General features: G+C 33.0%; 1 long non-coding RNA gene across 1 annotated transcript; it reads right to left on the bottom strand.

Annotated features, from left to right (window-relative positions):
• Window positions 1-10,945: 10,945 nt before the first annotated feature.
• Window positions 10,946-22,170, bottom strand: LOC135970778 (uncharacterized). Its single transcript, XR_010586629.1, has 3 exons — window positions 22,080-22,170; window positions 18,574-18,716; window positions 10,946-10,984 (listed from the first exon to the last, which is right to left on the bottom strand). It is a non-coding gene; the product is annotated as an uncharacterized lncRNA (long non-coding RNA).
• Between the last annotated feature and the right edge of the window lie 311 nt (window positions 22,171-22,481).

Below are 22,481 nucleotides of genomic sequence, written 5' to 3'. Positions count from 1 at the left end.
ATAACATTTGTTTAGAGTCAAATAAAATAAAATTGGTTACAATGTGAGAACTGGCTCTGTCAGACTCAAAGCCTATGGTTTTTTCCCCACTTCTCTGCAGTGTGTATGTGTCTATCTGAGTACAAGCCCATTACTAATGAGACTATCTAGTGTCATATCCATAATCCTTGTATATAAAAACCTTTTTGGCTTGGAAACTGTCTTTCTGCCCTCCCATATTCAAAAGTACTATTTCATGTCAACAGTCTTTGCCCAAAGAGAATTAGTAACCTGAATCATTAACACCATAAGCTATTTGCCTGCTTCCAATGGAGAAAGGTAAAAAAAAAAAACAAAAAAAAAGATGAAAGAAAGAAAGAGAAAGAAAGAAAAAAAGAAAGAAGAAATAAAATAAATTAAATAAATAAATAAAAGAAAAAAGAAGAAAGGAAGGAAGAGAGAGAGAAAGAAAGAGAAAGAAAGAAAGAGAGAGAGAGAAAGAAAGAAAACCAACTCGGATTCTCTGTAAGTACTTATTTGCTTTGACAATGCATTTATGCATTAAGAGTCTTCTATAATCCTGATGCCTCCAGCTTATTTCATTGTCGAGTGTACTATCTCTCAGAGCAGAGAAGGTCAGAGAGCTCCCAGGGCATAAACAAAATAATGGAACTAATGAATTACATGACAGTTAAACTGCACATATTTCACATTAAATGGATAGCTTCGTTGGTTAGTTTAGTCACACAGCTGGTCAATTCACTGCATTAATCAGCTATATTTGATGTTCGAACTGACCAGTATGATAAGGCAAATGGCCAAACTGATTGTTTAATGTAAACACTGTTAAAAGAACTATTTTTTCTCAAATTCTGGAGACTTAGAAATACATTTTAATTTATTAGAACTTTTCTGATAATTGAAAAATGTGTGTATAACCCAACCCATGGAAAATGCTGCACATAACCCATTGGCGATGCATTTTACCATTCACTGTACCATGCGCTTGAGAGAACCAATTTATAATATTAAATGAATTTTGGTAATTGAACTAATTTGTAAATTTATTTTTTAATTTTAATTTTATTTTATATTTGGAAACAGAGTCTTGCTCTATCCCCCAGACGGGAGTGCAGTGGCATGATCACAGCTCACTGCAACTTCCACCTCGTGGGTTCAAGGGATTCTCTTGCCTCAGCCTCTGGAGTAGCTGGGATTACAGGCACATGCCACCACACTCGACTAATTTTTGTATTTTTAGTAGAGATGAGGTTTTGCTATGTTGGCTAGGCTGCTCTCGAACCCCTGACCACAGGTGACCCGCCCACCTTGGCCTCCCAAAGTGCTGAGATTACAGCCATGAGCCACTGTGCCTGCCATAATTTGTAAATTTTATATTAAATTCTGCACTCTAAAGCTTTTTTCAGAGGCCTTTATCTTTTTTATGTAGGCAATAAACTCTAGAAAAGTACTTTAGATAGACTCATGATAAATTCCAAAATGTTGCTGCCACTGCTATCTCCTCCTAATATCTAAACAATTTCAGCCCTAAAGATATTAAGAAACTGAAGCCACAGGTCTTAATAAAAGTAAATGTCCTGGGTAAATTGCTGTCACATCATACTTTTTGAACAGCCATAATTTCCTCACTATTGTGCTTCTCTAATAATCACCTTCAAAATAATGACTTCAAGATATTTTCATCTTTTTTCTTTTAAGACAGAAAAACAAGTGCACATAACTTTGCAGACAAGTATATTTTAAATGTTTATAGAGATAGACACCAGCATTTCTCCTACAGGATTGTTGCAAGAAATGTCCAAGTTTAAAAAGCACTATGAAGAGAGTTTCAAAATATTTATTGATAACTTGTGATATTATTTTAATAAAAATCTGCATTAGTAAATGGATTTTCTTTTGGAAAATGTCTTATTTCCTCCCTTATTTCTGTGCATGTTTAATTAATGAGTTCTAACTTAGCATTTTCTTTCCATAAGCTAATAGGTATTTCAAATACTCTCTTTAAATATTCCTTCCTAGTACAGTGTAGCCAGAAGACAAGCCTGGGATTTTAGAACTAGAAGCACTTGAAGAGATCATTTAGGTCTCTCTGATTTTTAATTGTAGTGGAACTTAAGTCCCAGAAGAATTTAATGAAGTGCCCTTTTCTAGTTAATGGCCGCACAAACATAGGCATTCATGCTTTTACCTATCCTTGTAAAATATCTTTTCAATTAAAATAATTTTTAAAAATTCTGTTTAAAGGCTTCCTTCAGGTTTAACAAATAAATATTCTTAGGGCAATGAAAGAACAGTTTTGTACCTCAATGCAGTTTTAGTCTCTGAACTAGGAGGGAAAGTGATTGAATTGAAGAAGAGACTGAAAAAATAATGTAACTTTTTTTTCCTTTCATAAACGTTTTCTGTTGTCACTGGTGCTGGGAAGATTAGGTTTAATACCTTTTGTGTATGTGTATACATATGTTGTGTTGCAAATTTGTGACTAAATGACAGTGAAACCAGGGATATCTCTTTGTTGATCTCATCATCAATTAAGTAAATATATGTCACATATGAGGGGTAGAATAAGAATGTATCTGTAGATTAAGGGAAAAAAAACTCTACGTGTGAAATTAGAGTCATATTCATGTCTGCTGAAGAGTTATATTTACTCATGTATATATTTGGAGATATAATGGGTTATACTTGTTTGCATTTTATATTAAATAAAAGCCAGAATATATATAATACATTGTTTTTCCACAAGCCAATTTAATTCATTTTATACAGAAAATTGAAATTTACTTCTTGGTTTCTCTTAAACTCAGACATTACACTAAATACTATGAGCAGTAGGAGATTCAAAACAAAGAATTATTGGAAAAAATAGGCTTTGAACTACACTTTAGAATACTATATGTCAAATTGACCAGCCAAAAGAGCTGTAGCCTCTGACCCAATAAAGAAAGTGGAAAATCATCTGGGGGCTACCACTGGACCTCTGAGTTTGGCATACTGATCTTAATGGAATCAGAAGGTGGCTGACACCCCAGAACTATACACAAATACCAGTGAAGCTGGAAACTGAACTCTCCAACATATCTACACGCACAATAATCGTATTTTCATAACTTGCTTGCCATCAAATAGCCAAAAATCAGTAAAATTTAAAAAGGGCTGCCTCCCAAATTTTCCCTTCAAAACTCTCGTATGAACCTATCTAATTGAAAGAAACTCCGTCACATCCAGTACTGCAAGAGACTCTATGAAATGAAGTCTTTAATTTTCTGCCCTCACCATACAGAAAAGTGCTTTGAGGAGGTGGTAGAAATGAATCAGATCAATGGACTATATCCAACACAGCTTCTTGAAATTCCTCCAGTGCATGTGTAGTTCTAAAATCCTGTTCTGATTTGTTTGTCTAAACTACTAATAGCCTGCTTAGCTGCTTAGATTTTCAAAGACCAGATATATTCTTTATATACAATCAGCCATTTTCCTAATAGGTGTGGATATATATCAAACTACCCATGATTTTAAGTTTTCTTGCATTCTACTTTCAAACCCTGACAGTGTATAGAAATCCATGGTTGCCCAAGATTTCCTATATCTTATTGTGCTTTATTTTTAAACAAGAAACTAAAACATCTGGCTTTCCTGTCTTAGGCAGTCATTTGTCTGAGATTGAAACTTAATACCTTTTTGGTTTCAGGTATATATGTGTTTTGAATTTTAAGCAAAAGTAACAAATCATAGATTTCTATATGTAGCATTTTCCTTGTCCTAAAAAAAAATGTTACCAACTTAGGTTTAGGATTTTGTATTAGTTTGCTAAGGATGCCATAAGAAAATACCGACGATTGAGTGGCTTAAACAACATAAATGTATTTTCTCACAATTCTGGCGACTGTAAGTTTAAGATCAAGATGTTGGCAGATTTGATTTATTGTGAGACCTTTCTCTTCAGCTTGCATATAGCTTCCTTCTCACTGTATCCTCTTGTGGCCTTTCCTCTGTATATGCCCATGCCAGTATTTATCTCTTCCTCTTCTTATAAGTACACCATTCATACTGGAATAGGGCCCAACCCTTCTGACCTATTTAACATGTATAAAGACCCTTAAGCAGTCACATTGGGGTTTAGGGTTTCAGTATATACATTTGGGGAGAATACAGTTCAGTCTGTAAAAAACTTATGCAGGGTATTGCAAATAAAGTAAAAACACAAATAATTATTCATATCAAATTTCAAATGTAAAACTTTTAATTATAAATAAAACCTACTAAATGCATGATTTACTATGAAACAGGATTGCACTGGATAGATGTGGCAATATAAACTATAATTATAATATTATTTAAACTTCTACCACTATGTCTAATTATTTTTACGATTACAGTCTTTCAAATAAAGTATTCAACCCAACTGACAAATTTTATTTGGAATGTGATAAATAGAGCATATTTAACATCTTAGTTAAAAATAAATGGAAAGTTCATATTTTAACTTTTATCACTACATCTAGTCCAATCAAAGTCTAATTCAAAATGACTTCTAGTTTGTTTATATTTCTGGTGTGTTCAGAAAAACCTTAGATGAAATCTACCTTTTGTAACTATTGATCTAAGAAAATATATTCTATTGGATTATTTAATAAATATAATTTTAAATCAAATATTTATTTAGATTCCTTTATACAAACTAATTTTAATTATTTTCTCGGATGTTTCCCTCTCATCCACATAATAGTAATAGTAATTTTTAGTAAACGATTAAGATGTAGTCATATTGAAAATACAGATTTCTTTGTTCTCACTTTTCTTAGATAAATGTAAGTTGTAGAAATATTAGAGAAGAGATTGAAGGTATTTAAAATAAAGCATTTGTATGATATTTTGCTCTCTTGCTAACAGTTCTGTTTTCAATTATATTTTCTAGTTAGAAGTGTGTTATATATACCTTCGCCTCATCACAACCTTTGTTTAGGCGTGGGAATTAGCAGTTATATAGAGCGTGGTAATTAAAGCAAGTAATGTAAAGTAAGACAATTATTCAGGTTATCGCCTCTCTTCCACAGGAGTAAACGTATGTCACATTTCCACAAGACAACTAGAGATGTGTTAATTGCTCTTTGTGACTGAATCCATCTAGTTCTTACCCTTACTCTTCTATTCCTCTTACCATATCTACAACACATCCTTTTAACATTTTTTTTTTTCAGTTATTGTATTTCAGGGTAATCTTCAACAAACTTGTACACATTTACGTTTAGTAAACTAGATAGACACTTGATAATCACTAAAGATATTTCAAGATCATAATTCCATGTAAAAACATGTATTTTTTAATTTTAGCATTACCATTCTTCAAATAGAATGACATTTTCAGACAATTTAGATGTGCAATGACAGAACTACATTATGAGAAGAAAACTCAACAACACCTAGAAATATTGATGCTGGGAAATTAGCTAAATGAATTCAGTAGTGAACGTACTTTCTCCCGAATGTTTTCTTTGTAGTCCATGTATTTAAAAAGATAAAATGATTTGTTAAAAAATAAAGTAAGTCAAATACCTTCAGCATTTGTCACAAATAATTGGAAGTTGAGATAGATAAAAGCAAGAGAAAAGTAACTTCGTTAGATTAATTTGGAGAGTTTAATAATAACGAAGGATCTCTCTAAAGATTTTTACAAGCATAATCTTGTAAAAATCTTTCTGGCGGTTGGTTAGAAAATATTTTAATTAAGACTTTTCTATAACAGTTGATATTTGTGCACAATCATATCAAAGTATGTGTATGGCTTGTCATCTTGGTATTTATGATGGTGTAGTTAACCTAGTTTAATATGGTCTGGGTTCCATTTCAGAAAATAATCAGTTGAAGTGAAAGAGGCATTTTACAACTCAAGGTTTCTTTTACATGATTTAAATCACTGTTTCAAGAGAAGTACATTAGTAGTGATAAGAATGGGCAACTATAAGAAAAAGACAGTAAAAAATGGCTGGCAGAAAAATGTCACTTAAGAGCTTTATCCAGTGAAGGGATGTTGTCAGGTACATTTGCTAATTAATAACTGATTCTGAGAGGTAAAAGTCAGCTTCCCGAGTTTTGGTTCCTGATGGTCTTTGTAGTCTTGAATCTTATTCATGGACTTTTGACAGCTCTGCTCCATGAAAAATTTTCCATTACAAGCAGTATTTCATCAGAGACAGTACTAGTGGAGTGTTTTGACTAGGAGACTGTGAGACTTCTAATATGGAGATTCTTTTTTATATTTCTGATGAAACTTGTTAATTCTACTATTTGCTTTCACATGTGACATCAATTTTTTCTTCTATAAGCTCTGTACAAAATAATTTTAAGCCTTTTGCACATAATTATGTGTTTTATTGCTCCCCTTTTATATTATGATATATTGGTAAATTAAAAAAATTGAAAATTTCAGTTATCAGAATTAATATTTTAAAGAATATCAATGGTTCTACAATTTAAATAGGAATAGAAATTGTTTAAAATTTTTTTGAAAATCTCAATATTTTCAGAATTAATGTTTTAAAAAATATCAATGATTCTAAAATTTAAATAAGAATAGGAATTGTTTAATAATATTTTTTGAAAATTCCAATATTATCAGAATTAATATTTTAAAGAATATCAATGGTTCTACAATTTAAATAGGAATAGGAATTGAAACGTTTCTTTTAAATTAGTGAAAAAAATATTTACACACTTTCAAAGAATTTACACATTTGTAAGAATAAATAAATCAACAAAATTATATGACAGAAACTTAAATCACTTTTATGCCTTTCTATATTTTTTCCTAAAAATTCACCACTTTAGATAACACACTCATAAGAAATATGAGAAGATTGAGGACAAATTACATAAAGCAGTAAGCAACATAAATGATTAAGAATTTCAAATAACAGATTAATTAGGGAAAATTAAAATTTAATGCATATATGAAAATATTAGTGAAAAACAAGGTAGAAATCAGAGAAGCTTCTGTGAATTTGAATAATATACTCTAAGAAAAAGTAACTATAATTTATCATTGAAATATTTTTAAACTAATAAAACGAACGAAAGAATAGTATTTATCTTGAATATCATACCTCAAACACTATACTATTTCATTCTTTTTTTATATAAGAAAAAGGGTAAACACGAATTCATAATCACATAAAACAAGAATCAAAATTTTAAACAATATAATGTAGGAGCATGTATTATCCTTCCAAAGTATAAATAAGATATTCAAATATATCTTCTCCTAAGTTGTAATGTACTTCAATATTTGTTTTATTAAATTTTAATTGCCCCAAAATGAGAGCTATGATATTTAAATGTATGAAATACTTTACTGTTAATAAATAAGATATATGATAGCTGGTAGGGAAATAAATAGCAAAACCCATTTTAAGAGCCTAACCTTGCCCCAAAACAATGAATATGTAAACCATGCCAAGAGAGAGATAAAAAAAGTAAATGTGTTCAATAAACACCAACAGATAAAGTGGTATGTACAGAATATAGGCAAAGTAAATACTAGGTACAAATATTTGTAGTTTTTGGAGAGGTAAAGCAAAAAGTCATGGAAGATAACATATCATAATTCAATACAACTCATGAAATAAAAGAAGGTTTGAACTTATAATTCTAAAGACACTGCAATAGGCCTGTGAAGCTATTCTTGAAGGGACAACACAAATGTCTAATCTAGGAAAAGTTTTGAGAGCATTGCTCATCCACTTTGCCGTTCATCTTTCTTTTCCTTATGTTAGCATAGTCAGGTTATATCTATGTACCCAACATACTTTGGCTGATTGACATTTATACCTGAATATTGTGTGGGTAAGCTTACTTATCCTGGAGGCAGACTGGCTGGATTCAAATGCTAATTTCATCAACTACCACATACGTTGGGGCAAATATATAAAGCTTCATGCCTCAATTTCTACTTCCTCAAAATGTGAAAAATAATAATACGTATCTCATCAGTTGGCATCAATAGTATCTGTTTGTTAAATAAATAAATAATAAATATAACTAAAATGTGTGCTTGTGAATATTGAAAACATGAGATGATATATCTGGAAGAGTTTGAATATTGTTAAGCTAGACAAACCTAAACTGGAAATACATTTCCTATTAAGAATATTAACTAAAAGTACTTAGTAAAAAAGAATCCCGCCTTCTTTAGCTAAATACTTTTGTGGAAATAAATGGGGAAAAGAATACTAGCTTTGACTTAAAGGACTTTTACTTATTACCAGATGAATATGACATAAGCAGCTCAAATGTTCTGAGTCTTTACTCTTATCTGTAAAAATATTAAAATTAAAAGCTAGATTAAATTGCAATTTTCCTTTAGCATATGTCTTAAGAATGACAAACATGTTTCACTTAATTTTAGCACAGTATGTAGAATTTTAAATATTATATTAATTTGGAAGAGTATACATCACAATCAGAAATCTTTCAAGTTAATCATCACAAAATTATGTAAGAATAAAAATATTAATATTAAAATATCTAAGGCTAATTCATATTTTATTCCCCAAATTAAGTTGGAGTAAGATAATTTGACGTTATTGTTTTGAACATGTACATGAAAAATTATTGATTAATCCATTAACATCTTTTAAAGGAACCATGAAGAAAAACCACCGTAAACATTTTGGAAAGTTTCGAATAGATAACTCTGTTAATGTTCTCTGCAACTTACTTTCCTCTTATCTTTGTCTATCACTGACCTACAAACCTTAAACTGAGCTCTTATATTAAGTTAAATAAACATATCTTAAAGCATGCACATTTGCAATAATTATTGGGATTGAAATAGCGTATTATTTTATAAATCATCATTGCTTATTTTTATAAAATGAGTTAGTGAATAATTACCTCCTACTTTCATCTATGTTAAATAAAAATAGGTTATTTCTGTAGGCTAGGTATTCAATAAAATAATTAAAGGCATATCTTTATAGATCCATGCATTTTTTACAAGATTATAGCATCACCTGTAGTCCCAGCTACACAGGAGACTGGGGTAGGAGAATTGCTTGGGCTCGGAGGTTGAGGCTGGAGTGATCTGAGATTGTGTCACTGCATTCCAGGCTGGGAGGCAGAGTAAGACCCTGTCTTTAAAAAAAAAAAAAAAAAAAAAAAAAAAAAAAATTATAGCGAACATATTGTCATAATTATGCAGGACTCCCACGTGAAAAGTCTTCTTCAATGGCACTGTAAAAGCTGCAGAAACATTGAGCATTTAAAGAATTAGGACTCACAAATGTATTACCTATTGTTATGGATAGAATCGTCTCCTTCCCAAAATTTGTATGTTGATTGAAGTCCTAACCACCACAGTTTGTGACTATATTTGGAGATAAGGTTTTTCAAGAAGTAATTGAGTTAAAAAGAGGTCATAACTCTGGGTCCTAATACAATACGACTGATGTCCTTAAAAAAGAAATGATTAGGACACAAATATATACAGAGGGAAGACCATGTGAAGACACAGGGAGAAGATGGCCGCCTGCAATCCGAGACTAGAGAGTTCAAAAGAAATCAACCTGGCCGGGCGCGGCGGCTCATGCCTGTAATCCCAGCACTTTGGGAGGCCGAGGGGGCCAGATCATGAGGCCAGAAGATAGAGACCATCCTGGCCAACATGGTGAAACCTCATCTTTACTAAAAATACAAAATTAGCCAGGCATGGTGATGCGCGCCTCTAATCCCAGCTACTCAGGAGACTGAGACAGGAGATCACTAGAACCCGGGAGGAGGGGGTTGCAGTGAGCCAAGATCGCATCACTGCACTCCAGCCTGGTGACAGAGTGAGACTCAGTCTCAAAAAGAAAAAAAAAAGAAAAAAGAAAAGGAAACCAACCCTACTGAAACCTTCATTTCAGACTTGTTGGTCCAAAATAGTAAGAAAATAAATTTATCTTGTTCAAACTATCCAGTATTTTGTTATGCCAGCCTTAGCAAACTAATGTACAGTCACGAATTACTTAATGATGGGGACACATTCTGAGAAGCATTCATTGTTAGGCAATTTCATCCTTGTGCAAAGGTCATGAGTGTAGTTACCCAAACCTAGACAGTATAGACTACTACACACCTAAACATGTGGTATAGCCTCTCATGCTCCTGGGCTGCAAACCTGTACAGTATTCTACTGTAGTGAATACTATAAGTAATTGGAACGTAATTATGTTTTTGTGTCTAAACTTAGAAAAAGTACCATAGAAATGTGGCATAAAAGATTAAAAAAATGATTTGCCTGTATAGGTCCCTTACTATGAATGGAGTTTGCAGGACTGGAAGTTGCTCTGGATGAGTCAGTGAGTGAGTGGGCAGTGAGCGTGAAGGCTTAGGACATTACTCTACACTACCGTAGACTTTATAAAGGCTGTATACTCAGACCACACTAAAATTTATTTTTAAAAATTTCTTTCTTCAATAATAAATTAACATTCGCTTACTGTAATTCTTATAAGCTTTTAAATTTTTTTTAACTTTTTGACTCTGTTGTAATAACCTTAAAATACACATTTTACAGCTGTACAAACATATATATGTATATATTTATGTTATGTTATGAGATTTTTTCTATTCTTTTAATGTTTTATTTACTTTTTAAGCTTTTTGTTTGTTTGTTAAAAAAGAAGACACAAACACAAACATTAGCCTAGGCTTACACAGGGTCAGGAATATAAATATCACTTGTTTTCCGCCTCCGCATCTTGTCCCACTGGAAGTTCTAACATGTTACTAGGTGAGAGGAATTTCTGACCTCCATTATAATCCTATGAAAACACTGTCATATATATAGTTACTCATTGTCCAAAACAATATATGTGGTACATGACTTTACCTGCTTGAAGTACCCGCTTTATGTGCCATTGACAGTCACTTCCTTTTCCTCTTATGCACTCTCATCTTTTTTTCTGCTCCTATTTCTCCTTTTCCTGTAGTTCCTCTTTTTTATCTGATTTAAGTAAACAAGAGAATATTCTCTTACTTATGTCTTGTTATTATGGTAATTCTTCCACTTTATGAATTTATACATACTGCAATGAAATATATGTTCAAAGTGATTTTCAGAATAATTGCATTATTTATTTTTTTTGATGGCACGGATCACATTGACGATAACATTATCCTTTATTTTGGTTGTTGCTCTTGTTATTAAGTGCAATTGGAATATCACTTTTTCTATCAATTTCTTCACTATTTTTACAAACATAGCTATCTCGCCTATCCCTTCCTGTAACAGTATTGTTGGTTTGCATGGCTCCATTTGAAAGGTTTAGTTATGTGAATATCCTTTATACTAATAACTTAGTAATAATACCATACTGTGTGGTGACCCATATTATAATTCCCACCAAAATTATAGCAACAAAGTTTTCCTTCCAAACTGTCCAACCAATGCAGTTATTTGAGGCTTTATATTTAAATAAAACGTTTACTTTACTTTTAGTCATAAAATCTAAGTTTCTGCCTTGGGTCATGACTAGATAACTGCTACCAGCAATTCTTTCCATTGTCAACAACTAGTAGACTGGAGAAAAGAATAAAACAACTTTTTTCATATTTGGACAACTGGCTACGAAGAAGTGATTCCTGAAAGAGGGAAACAAATGAGATGAGCCCCCGCAATTGTACAGGGTTTTTACTTGGAGGTATTAACCATGTCATAGCATCAGGAGGGGAGTTAAAACCCAAAATTACTTTCCGGAATGAAGCAAAGATATATAAGATTGAGAGGGTGACATGAGCCAGAATTTGTGGAGTAGCACTCTAGAGAACATAAATCTATTCAGAAAAAAAATCAGGAATCTGTTTAAGTCTTGCTTTGTGTCCTTGACTGAATGCCAAGATGTGCTGTAGAGAATCAGATTCTACAGGCTCAGAAAAAATATGACTACCAGGGAAATAACATCTACTGAGGAGCTGGTACAAGATTAAGAGACATTTTGTTTCTGATTAACGAGAATTGAAGTCTTTAAGTATCAGCTAATGTATTCAGTAGATATACCAATAAAACTAAGAGAAGGACTGAAGTTTAACTAGACCTAACCTGTATATTAGAAGCTATTTTAGATCTACAAAAACATGTCTTCAAAAGATCAATCTGATCTGCCAAGAAATAAGCTACCTGGTTTTTTTAAATAGCCTAACATTCTTTAAACAAAAATTTAAACATTCAAGGCATAATTTGCAATGTTTAGCATATGATCTAATATTACTAAACATGACAAAAAGAAGAAATACATCCCCTGTAACCAAGAGAAAAATCAGTCAATAGAAATATTTAGGACTGATAAAGATGAAGACAAAAATCAACAAAAAAATTTTAAAATGGCCGGGCACGGTGACTCACGCCTGTAATCCCAGCACTTTGGGAGGCCGAGACAGTCAGATCACGAGGTCAAGAGATCAAGACCATCCTGGCTAACATGGTGAAACCCCGTCTCTACTAAAAATACAAAAAAAATTAGCCAGGCGCAGTGGCGGGCGCCTGTAGCCCCAGCTACTCGGGAGGCTGAGGCAGGAGAATAGCGTGAACCCAGGAGGCAGAGCTTGCACTGCACTGCACTCCGGCCTGGGTGACTGAGCAAGACTCCGTCTCAAAAAAAAAAAAAAAAAAAAAAAAAAATTCAAATGTCAATTGTAGATAACTTTTAGGTCATTAAATAGATATTATCAACAGAATGAATAGAAAAATGGAAGCTCTATAAAAACTAAAATGCAACTTTCAGAGGGAAAATAGCTCTCCTATTGAGCTTAAGAGAATATCAGACACTTGGTTGAATTTGACAACAGTGAAATTGAGAACATAGCAATACAAACTGTCGAAACTTTTGAGGAATGGAGAGAAAAATATGAGTTGGAAAAATTATGAGACATGTAAGAATATATCAATCTTTCCAATATATGAATAAATCAAGTTTAAGTATTTCAAAAGAATTGGAGAGAAAAAAATATTTAAAGAAATGATACCCAAGATTTTTCTAAATTTCATGGAACCTGCATAAATAACATTATAACTAAATCCCCAAAAAACAATAATGAAAGCAGTCATACAAGTAGTATGGGGAAAGTGAAGGATTAAATAAAGGGAAACAAAAATAAAGATAATTGTGGACTCCTCATCCTCTAAAGTGTATTTTGGAAGACAATGGGATGACGTATTTAGATTGATGGGAAACACTGTCAATGATAATTCAATATCTTCTCAAAATATCCTTAAAAAATGAGTGGAAAGTAGAATACAATAAAAGATGAGAAAGTTTGAAGCACTCACTGGAAGGGCTGTTTAAATATGTATTTCAGGCAGAGGGCAAATTATTTCAGGTGGAAACTCATCTATAAAAAGAAATAGCACCAACACATAAATGTATAGGTTCATTTAATATTTTCCCAGTCATTTTTAAAATTCGTTTACAGAATACCTGACTACTCAATAAGAAGTGGCAACTCTTACTGTGGATCTCAATGTCAATTCATAGACGCATAATGATTGCAATAATAAAATGATTTGCAAGTAAATTTCCCAGTAAATGGCTGGGGATGAGAACATGTTTGTGAGGTTCTTATACATGAAATGGTATAACATTAAAACATTATTTCAAGCATTTTGACTCACCCTTGAAATTCCATAAAATTCAATATTTTCTGCATTTCTGATTCTTTTTTTTTTTTTTTTTTTTTTTCCTTTGGAAGATCTTCCTGCCTAAGATTCCTTTTAGCTGATTTTTTGAATTTTCAAAATGTTTCCTTCATTCAATTCTGAGATTAATGGGAAGAAAATAAAGAATTCTTAACAATTTGTAAAAGGATAATCCCAGCACTTTGAGAGGCAGATGCAGGTGCATCACGAGGTCAGGAGATTGAGGCTACCCTGGCTAACATGTTGAAATCCCGTCTCTACTAAAAAAATTACAAAAAAATTAGCCGGGCACGGTGGCAGGAGCCTGTAGTCCCAGCTACTCGGGAGGCTGAGGCAGGAGAATGGCGTGAACCCAGGAGGCAGAGCTGGCAGTTATCTGAGATTGCGCCACTGCACTCCAACCAAGGCGACAGAGCTGTTTTTTTTTTTTTTTTTCAAAAAAAAAAAAAAAATTGGAAAAGAATTATGTTTTAGTAGTTATACTTTGTTAAGATTAATTTTATTGTAATGTTTATTATGAATTTATTTAGGGATTGCCTTCAGTTTCCATGTCCCACTACAGAAAAAAAAAAAAAAAAAATGAAAGAAAGAAAGAAAATGAAAAGTCTACTTTGATCCACCAGAGGCCATTTCATTCTACCTGCCTTGATTATAGATATTTGTGTTTCTTCAGATCATCATTCAATAATATTTAATGTCTTGGCCATTAGGCCTTCAATTTATCCATATTTGGTATTCTTGCAAAAACAGATATAAATGTGTTTGAGAGATAGTCATGGGTTTCATTTTGCTTCTTATTCCAGTATGTAGGAAAGAAGAAAATATGCTTCCTTTCTTATTAAAGCAGTCTTGGTAGATTAAATAAACAAAATAGCATTTGAGTAGGAAATGTATTTAGATCTGAATTGCTTTAATTGGACATTTATGTTGATCAAGTCGAATGTCTAATGGCTCTATTTTATAGATTGAGAAAATAAATTTAATGACTCAGTCCCAAGAGAGGATTTTGCTTAATACAATTAACAAGAAAAAGAGCCATGTTCATTTTATTAGAGGGAGCTTTTATCATTCATTTTAATCTACTTAATGATATTCAAGCATAGTTGGGTGCATTGATATGTTAATTATTTCATGACACAGATGCATATGAACACAGATTTTTACAAGGAAGAAAAAGAAAGGAAAAGTCTGCACATAAGTACCCAGTGTAAAAAAGTCTGCTTAATATCTGCAATAAGTGAGAATAAATTGTATGTTCATAAAGAAAGAGTTTTTCCTCCCTCCAGTAGTAACATTTTCCAAATATTTATTTTCTTTTAATGCTATTTCACATTTATGCATTTCCATACTTTACTAAGTGCTTTGTATTGTCAGAAATATGTATTGGATCCTTATGCATTAATGAAATCTCAAATATTTGTTGTGTGCCTCTCTCCAAGTGAATTTGTTGACTACATCACAATTGCTCCTTGAAATGCAAGACCTGTGAAATTAAAGCAGACACACATTTTTAAAAAATGTAATGGATGCAGTAAACAAAGTCTCTTTTACAAGTCATTCCAGATCAAGTATGAACTATATTCAGTCATTAATTTGTCATATTTACTCTTACTCTCATCTTTAAATTCTAAATATGTGTCTTACATGAGTTACTTTTTGATCTTTCAGTGGTCATCTGTTTCTCCAAAGTCTCCTTATGCCTATGCAGTGCTTTCATAGCAATATTTTCAGACATTTGTTATAGAACTTTCATATTACATTATAGTTTGTAGTGCAAGTGCATGTTTATTCTTGGTTATCACTTTGATTTGTTCTTTTACTCTATTGGCATGTCTTGTATGAATTATTTGTTAGGTACTCTGCTGGAAAGTTCTTAAGAAAAGAAAAAGAGAAACATGTTTGTCTTTCTAGTACTTGTAAAGTTGTAATAATATTTTTTAATGAATGACTGGAAAGATGGATGGATGAATCAATAAATGCCCACCCCCGCAGTATCTTTCTGCATCAATAAGGAGTTATTAAAAATTAAAAAAAAAAAGAATTATGTTTTCTTTAACAAAATACCATGTGTGCACAGTCATAAATGAGTAATGACAGGAAAGCTCAAATTAAACATGAAACAATTACCTCATAACTCATTATTTAGTCCTCACAAAATTTAGTGTCAGAGATTTTTGAAATCTTCTTGGAGTTATAGATACATTCATAATTGTACTATCTGATTTGCAATGATCACTATCTTTTCATTTATATTTATCTTTCTAATTTTATGTATTTTACAGACAAATTATTTAGTGAAAATAAAATTATCTAACTCCTGAATTTATTACATTTTTCAGCTGAGAAAAAAAAAAAAAAGAATACTGAAATCAGAAATAAAAAGCCAGAAAATATTTTCCACAATTAAAACTATTTATATTAAGAAATGTGATTGGTAAAATCAGTAACATGTGCAAAATAAAAGAAACAGAAAGAAGAGAAGTGATCCCCAAGTTTGGGAGGAATGGAAGTAGGAATTACTGTTAAAAGTGTATGTAGTTTCAGTGTTGCAAAATGAAAAAGTTGTACGATAATCTGAATATAATTAACACTACTTAAAATGGCTATGGTGGTAATTTTAAATTATGTATTTCTTACTATAACAAAACTATAATAAAAATTGTTGACTCATAAATTTTTCCAAAACATATTCCTAGCATTCATTAAAGAATACATTTCTCAAACTATCAGTTTTGTACACTTGTCAAGTAATGAATGAAACAAAAAAACACCAAAACATAGTTAAAAATCCCCAATTAGTTTTTTTTTTTTTTTTTTTTTTTTTTTTAAGATAGGGTCTCGCTCTGTCGCCCAGGCTGGAGTGCAGTGGCTGGATCTCAGCTCACTGCAAGCTCCACCTCCCGGGTTCACGCCATTCTCCTGCCTCAGCCTCCCAAGTAGCTGGGACTACAGGCGCCCGCCACCTCGCCCGGCTAGTTGTTTTTTTTTTTTTTGTATTTTTTTAGTAGAGACAGGGTTTCACCGTGTTCGCCAGGATGGTCTCGATCTCCTGAACTTGTGATCCGCCCGTCTCGGCCTCCCAAAGTGCTGGGATTACAGGCTTGAGCCACCGCGCCCGGCAATTAGTTTTTTATGTGAACTACTTTTGATAGTAAAAATTTATATATAGTCTGCAAAGTCTTCATTAACTATACCCTCTTCATTAACTATATTCCTCCATGTTGTTGTTATTTGAAATTCTAAATTCGATCTCTCTGGAATAATAACTTATCTTTGCCCAATGTCTTCAAATATTACATGTTTTTATAAATAACTTCCAACTATTCTCTTCTGGTTTTTCAAGATGACTGTTTCGAGACCTCAGAAGCCTGTTATCAAAAAGAAACAAAGTTACAGCTGGCTCTCACTTGTAAGCACCAGCTAGTGGCCTAGAGGTTGAACTGCACAATCCAATGCAAAACCCGCTAACAAGTGCAGCGTTAGGGAATGAAACAACCTTCCTGATATCTGCCATCCCAGTTCTGCAGAAGGCAGTGAGCCTGATCACATATCCCATACATTGCTATTACAGTCAGCATTTAAGAAAGCCTCTGCCCAAAGACCATTTATAACCAAGGAACAAATGTGGAGTCATTGCCACTGAAAGCACCCGGGACTGAAGCCAAACAACGATACACAACATACATTATAGTCACATCTTCAAAGGAAAAAAAAAAAAAAGAAAAAAAAGAAAACAAAAACTCATCCACATGAAAGTAAATTCAAAAATAAGAAGAAGAGATAGTTTAGCCAGATGAGAAGGAACTAGAGAAACAGTTCTGGTAGCACAAAAAACAAACAAAATAAGTGTTATTACACCCCCAAAGGATGGTATTAACTTCAGCAATAAATCCTAACCGAAATGAAATATTTGAAATATCTGATAGAGTTTAAAATATTGATGTTAAAGATGTTTAATGAGATCCAAGAGAAAGTTGAAAACAAACACAAAAAATCAGAAAAACAGTCTAGAATATGAATGAATATTCACTAAAGAGATAAGTATTAAACAAAACTTTAGGAATTAAAAAAATAATTGAAGAAATTACAGAATATAGACAAAAACTTTAGCAACTAGACTAAGAAGAAGGAAGAATATTAGCGCTCGAAGACAGGTCTTTCAAATTAACCACGTCAGACAAAAATAACAAAATAAATAAATAAATAAAACAGTAAACTAAGCTTTGAGAAATATGGGATTGGGTCGGGCGTGGTGGCTCACGCCTGTAATCTCAGCATTTTGGGAGACCGAGGCAGGTGGATCACAAGGTCAGGAGATTGAGACCATCCTGGCTAACAAGGTGAAACCCCATCTCTATTGAAAATACAAAAAATTAGCCAGGAGTTGTGGGAGGTGCCTGTAGTCCCAGCTACTCGGGAGGCTGAGGCAGGAGAATGGCTGAACCTGGGAGATGGAGCTTGCAGTGAGCTGAGATCGCACCACTGCACTCCACCCTGGGCGACAGAGTGAGACTCCATCTAAAAAAAATTTTATATACACACACACACACACACACATATTTATTTATGATTATATAAAACCTCCAAAACTATGAGTCCTAGGTATTCCCATAGAAATGCCCTAACTGAAAACCTGTGATTTACTGAATCCTTTCTGCAAAACTTTAATTAATCTATAAAGAAACTGACTTCAAACAAAATACAGTAATATCACAGACAGGAATCACAAAACGAGTCACAAACAAAAATCTTTTATTTCAATATCCACCCCAATTCTATTTTCACTAAGCAGTTATGCTGATACAAATTATATTTGTCCTCTTCTATCTTTCAAAATTGTTCATAAAGAGTTTGGGAACATGATAAACATAATATATTATTTCACTTCTAAACCCTCTCACCTTCATCCTTAGTAGAGAATCTGACTTGCTTTTTAGGTTCCAAATAGTCCTGTGCTTTAATGGAATCTGTGTCTCTCCTTTGCCTCATGTAGTGTCAAGCTAATTATTGACAGCCAAATGGTTCCATTCTTCATCTTAGTAGTCTGGAAATGAGAATAGAATACAATTTTGATTACTGGTTGATTTTTAACAGGAGATTTGAAGAAGAAATTATTGCACTTAAAAAGGATCACAAATATATCATATTCTGGTTTGTGGCTTCTAACATTATTAGGGTGAAGTAGATGATGTTTGGAGATCATGCTCAATCTTATAATAATGAGGAGAAGCATGATGACCAAGGCCAAATTGTCATGAGTCAGATCTATACGTGGGAATTTCCTTGATTTCTGACCATTTCAAGTTGCCGAATGACCAGACTTAAACTGACAAACTTTCAGATTGTGAGAAGGTTTGAGCTTAGGAATCCATTTACTGTTTAAGCCACTTTCAGTTACATTTTCTAACATTTTGAGACAGGCGACTGAAACATGACATAATACGGTGAGCTTTTGGGGGAGAAGAAAAATATACCTTTTGTTTATTCTGGTGTGCCTCATTGCTTTGGTTTAATGTTTAAATTCAACACAGATACCTCACACAAATTGTTTCTGTTTTGTTTTGCTGGTGATTTGTGTGGTATCTACACACATTTCTTACAAGAAAAAGTAAAGTAAGTTTATAAAGGGACACTAATTATCACAAAAGAAATAAAGCTAAATATGCTCTATTTGACAGTAACAAAAGCGATACACATTCTGCAGATATCTCTGAACCTTATCCAGAGCCTAAACCCAGTGCCAGTTATCCATTAATCCCGATTGTCATTTCCTAGTTTTTGTGCACCTGAATTTGGTGGGTGGACAGAATAAAAGGCAGAAAATCCAATCCCCCAGGAGAAAAAGCTCCGACTACCATCTCAGAACAATAAGAGAAAATAAATAGTCCTCACTTTTTCATGCCAAGTATTCCACCAAGTGCACAAAACAGTTATTTTTCAATTGTTATCTTTTCTTATAACCCATAATTATTAAAGCGCCTCCACTGTATAATGAACTACACATTATTAAAAGAAAAAAATAAAACCAAATTCTCTATTAATGATTCACACAAAGCAACTAAAAGATGAAATTACAGGAGTCTTCAGAACTGATTATAGTTGCTATTGCAGCTAAAATGAGGAAAAGAGGAATGGTCTGAATAGTTGTAGAAGACTGTAAGAAAGAAAAGAATTATATTGGATCTTGAGGTTAAAAATAGGTTTAATTAGGGAAGTAGAGGAAAAACTTATGAAGAAGAAGCTTTTGTAGTGTGCTAACCTATTTGAAGCAAAACACATAAAGGTGGGATAGCAGAGATGAAAAACTAAAATATTAAGTCGCAGAGAATGAGGAAATAATCAACTAGATAGTTAAAAGTATCAGCATCAAAAAAGTTTACGGAAAGGAGGGAAAACAGCCATATCCTGGTACTATCTCCATCCATTCAAGTTGATGCAATAAGATCTAGTGCTTTAAGTGACACTAACAATGTGATGAAATAATGATAGAAATGAAACTTGGAACCAAATCTCCAGACGACTATGCCATGGTTCTTTATATTTAGCAAAGAGCACGGTGACACATACTGAATAAGATGAGGGAGAAAAGAAGAAAAAGTAGATTGGGAAGCTCTATCAGAAAGCCATTTAATACAGTTTCAGGCCATATAATTTAGAATGTTGATTACAATAGTGGGGGTGGGGATAGAATACAAAGGGTAAATTTCTAACACTTGCTAATGATGAAAAGACAAGCATTGTTAAGAGAGTGAATATATGGTTTAATTGGAAGAGTCCAAGATGAGAATATAAGGCAATATTACTGAGAAAAATGGCTTACAAACAAGGATAATAGTATTTAATACTTTTTGGCATACATGTAATATCCACTTATCCAAAAATAGATACGTATAAAGAAAATTTTGAAAAAAATCTCTATTTTAGTCCCATTTACTCATTGTCAATCAGAGATACTCAGAAGAGTGCCTGGAAAATACTGTATCTTAAATATCTAAACAAATATTTATTTGTTGAATAAAAACATTGTATTATTGGTAGTAATATTGTAACTATGACTAAATGGTAGCAAGGATTCTTTGATCAAACTCTAGCCAAGTTCCCCTAAAATCTTTTGCAGGTTGGTCCTGACTTTTAGACTTTTGTGTTCATTTCTGCATTGTCCACTATTAGTAAGAATCCTGCTAAATCAGTTTAGCCATCCTTGATATCACAATACCCTCATTATCTGATAAGGCTCCTCATATTCCACCATTCCCCTGGTGATACCTGATCATCCTTGCCTGCCTTCAGCAAGAATCATGGTTGGTTGGTTTAGCCAGAATTCCCTTTTACCCTTAATGTTTGTTGTTAGTAGTTTTTCACCCACTGATCTCCACCCTGTTTCTTGGCTGTAAATCCCCACTTTTACTTGCTATATTTGAAGTTGAACCCAATTTCTCTTCTGCACTGCAACAGTCCAGGGCAGTAGTACCTAAACCTAATTTAATTTTTCTCCCATAGAATAAAATCTTCTCTACCGACCACAACGAGTGCCATGAATGAATAATTGTTTTTAAACAGTGTCATAGCAGGTATTAAAGGTTTGTGTACTCTGTGAGGATATTTTTTAGGTAAATATGATCTATGATGGTGAAACAAAAATCTATGGAAAAATAAGTAGTAATGTTCTAGGGCCTAATGTATTTTGTATAAGAAGAATTTTACATGTGGATAGCTTGTACATGTAGAAGCTTAATCTCACTTTTCTAACTTGCTTTTTAAACCTTTTTTGGTTATTCTAAAATAATGTGTAATTGTAATTATAATCAAATTTATAGAAAAAACTTAATAGTTTTAATCTCTTAATCATTTTTCGAAAGTTAATTTTCCAAAAGTAACTTTTTCCTATGACTATTAATTTTCATATGGGGTGACCTGAACTATTACTCTGGAATCTGAGAATGACAACATGAGCGGCTGAACACCTGGTAAGAAAAATAGTTGGGGGATGTCTATTTCTCTTGGAAACTCTTCCTACTGGCCAGGCACAGTGGCTCACACCTGTAATCCCAGCGCTTTAGGAGGCCAAGGCGGGCGGATCACCAGAGGTCGGGAGTTCAAGACTAGCCTGACCAACATGGAGAACCCCCATCTCTATTAAAAATACAAAAGTAGCTGGGTGTGGTGGCACATCCCTGTAATCCCAGGTACTTGCAGGCTGAGGCAGGAGAATCACTTGAACCTGGGAGGCTGAGGTTGCAGTGAGCCGAGATCGCGCCATTGCACTCCAGCCTGGGCAACAAGAGGGAAACTCAAAAAAAAAAAAAAAAAAGAAAAAGAAAAAAAAAAAAAAAAGAAGAAGAAGAAAAGAAAAAAAAAGAAAAGAAACTAGTGACCTTGCATCATGGGAATTTATTTTTCCTTATACCTCTGAGATGGTCTGGCTCTTCTGGTTGCTCTCCTCAGGTGCTTCACTTTCAGAAAATGTTCTCAGAAACCACTTTCCTCAGAGCTCAATCTAAAGTAAATTGAGAAAATGTGAATAGAAATTTATCAGAGAATGAATGCAAATGCTCTGAGCTTTGATGCAAGAAGGCATTAAATTGAGCGTTTCTTAAAGCTTTTTACAAACATTAGTTTGTATAATTAATTCTCCCAATTTCCCCATAAATCATATTTCATTATCCTTGATTTACGAGCATAAAACTAAAATATAGAGGAAATGCATAGCATGCATTGGCAATTTTTTTTTCTAGGCACTACTTTGATTATGCTATTTCTGTTCACTGGAGCCTTCATGTTTTCTCCTCTACTACTTCTAAATCTTTCT

Source organism: Macaca fascicularis, chromosome 5 (assembly GCF_037993035.2).
Source record: "Macaca fascicularis isolate 582-1 chromosome 5, T2T-MFA8v1.1".
Classification (NCBI taxonomy): Eukaryota; Metazoa; Chordata; class Mammalia; order Primates; family Cercopithecidae; genus Macaca; species Macaca fascicularis.
The sequence above is the reverse complement of the archived record's forward strand: the minus strand, read 5'-3'. Positions and strand labels throughout refer to the sequence as shown.